This window comes from Panthera uncia (assembly GCF_023721935.1).
Source record: "Panthera uncia isolate 11264 chromosome A1 unlocalized genomic scaffold, Puncia_PCG_1.0 HiC_scaffold_17, whole genome shotgun sequence".
Lineage (NCBI taxonomy): Eukaryota > Metazoa > Chordata > Mammalia > Carnivora > Felidae > Panthera > Panthera uncia.
In genome coordinates this window covers 33,185,316-33,187,811 of record NW_026057577.1, presented here as the reverse complement: position 1 = coordinate 33,187,811, position 2,496 = coordinate 33,185,316, and positions in this window count along the sequence as shown.

The following is a 2,496-nucleotide window of genomic DNA, read 5'->3' as shown; positions in this document are numbered from 1 at the left end:
CTCTCTCTCTCTCTCTCTCTCTCTCTCAAAATAAACAAATAAATGTAGGGGCGCCTGGGTGGCTCAGTCGGTTAAGCATCAACTTTGGCTCAGGTCATGATCTCATGGCTTATAAGTTCGAGCCCCGTGTTGGGCTCTGTGATGACAGCTCAGAGCCTGGAGCCTACTTCCGATTCTGTGTCTCCCTCTCTCTCTGTCCCACCCCTGCTTATGCTCTGTCTCTCAAACCTAAATAAATGTTTAAAAAAATTAAAAATAAAAATCAATAAATGTAAAAAATTTTTAATAAATAAATAAGAAACATGTAAGTAATAGTACACCATGGTTTAGGAGGGCTAATGAATACTTGAAACAAAATACTCATCAACAGGTGAATAACTGAATATATCAATGATTCACCCTGTATTATGGGGTACTACACGGCTATTAAAAATATCATGGGGCAACTGGGTGGCTCAGTTGTTTAAAGCATCCAATTGTGAGTTCACGCAGCATGTTGTGCTCCACATTAGGTGTGGAGCCTACTTTAAATTTATTTTTACATTTATTTATTTTTAATAGAGAGAGACAGAGCACAAGTGGGGGAGGGGCAGAGAGAGAAGGAGACACAGAATCCAAAGCAGGCTCCAGGCTCTGAGCAGGGCTCAAACTCACAAACCGTGAGATTATGACCTGAGCCAAAGTCAGACGCTTAACCGACTGAGCCACCTAGGCACCCCTGTGGAGCTTACTTTAAAAAATAAGAAAAACAAAAACGAAAAAGAAATTGGATACTTGTCTGACAACATACAAAAGTATTAGATATGTGGGGATTTCCAAAGGTATTGGTGATTGAGGAAATGTAAAATGCATTATCTATCCTAATAAACTAAAATAAACACTAACAAAAAGCCACCAGACATATGCACGTGTGTAGCAATCCAATGACTGCAAATAAATATGTGAAAGGAAAATTACAAGCCTGTTTGTACTGGATACCTGACAGGAATGGTGATGTGACTAGAAGAAAATGAGGAGGGACCAAGCCAAAAAAACTTAAAAAAAATTTTTTTGTTGTTTATTTATTTTTGAGACAGAGACAGAATGCGAGTGGGTTAGGGACCGAGAGAGAGGGAGACATAGAATCCAAAGCAGGCTCCAGGCTCTGAGCTGTAAGCACAGAGCCCCCTGGGGGGGGGGGGCTCAAACTCACAAACTTTGAGATCATGACCTGAGCCAAAGTTGCACGCCCAACCAACTAAGCCACCCAGGCGCCCCTTTAAAAAAATTTTTTAATGTTTATTTATTTTTGAGAGACAGACAGACAGAATGCGATCAGGGGAGGGACAGAGAGAGGGGGAGTCACAGAATCCAAAGCAGGCTCCAGGGTCTAAGCTGTCAGCATAGAGCCCAACACGGGCCTCCAACTCACGAACTGTGAGATCCTGACCAAAGCCAAAGTCGGACACTTAACCCACTGAGCCACCCAGGAGCCCCCGGAAAAAAAATTTTTTTAAAGAAACAAAAATGCACCTTTAAAGGGCATTTATGTAAAAGGTTATGTCCTCTTTAAAATAAAACACGTAAAATGGCATATGTATAAATTTTATAAAAACATTTAAAGTTTTAAAATTCTGGTTAGCCTCTTTAAAACAAACCTCTTCTAAATGCTTAAGTATTCACAACGTGTGGTTTCTTATAAATGCTCACACAGAAAATAAATGATAATACGGGTGCCTGGATGGCTCAGTCAGGTAAGTGGTCTACTTCAGCTCAGGTCATGAGTTTGAGCCCCGAATCAGGCTCTGGGATCTCAGCACCACTTCCGATCCTCTGTCTCCCTCTCTCTCCGCCCCTCCCTCTCTTTCTGCCTCTCCCTCGCTCACCCTCTCTCTCTCAAAAATAAATAAACATTGGGGCGCCTGGATGGCGCAGTCGGTTAAGCGTCCGACTTCAGCCAGGTCACGATCTCGCGGTCCGTGAGTTCGAGCCCCGCGTCAGGCTCTGGGCTGATGGCTCGGAGCCTGGAGCCTGTTTCCGATTCTGTGTCTCCCTCTCTCTCTGCCCCTCCCCCGTTCATGCTCTGTCTCTCTCTGTCCCAAAAATAAATAAAAAACGTTGAAGAAAAATTAAAAAAAATAAATAAACATTAAAAAAGGAAACAAATAATTAGAAACCCTGTGTAATACAAAAAACCGCCACAAATGATTACCGTTATGGGCAGTTTATTATGACTTTTTACTAAAACTTACCTGAAAAATAATTCGACCCACTATGTCAATAATACTCATTAAATTCCATAACGACGAGCAAATTAAAGAATAATCTTACAATTGAGAATGAATCTTAAACGATAAAAGTGTGAATAAGGCTAAAATAGTAAGACAGTTTTAAGTACGAACTCACCTCTTTCAAACGTTCTGAATCAGCTTCTCCTTCACCTGTTCCCTCTGTAGAACTCAGACACGGAGGAAGGCTGGGGCTAAAGGCCATGAGGTCGGTCTTGGGCGGACCCTC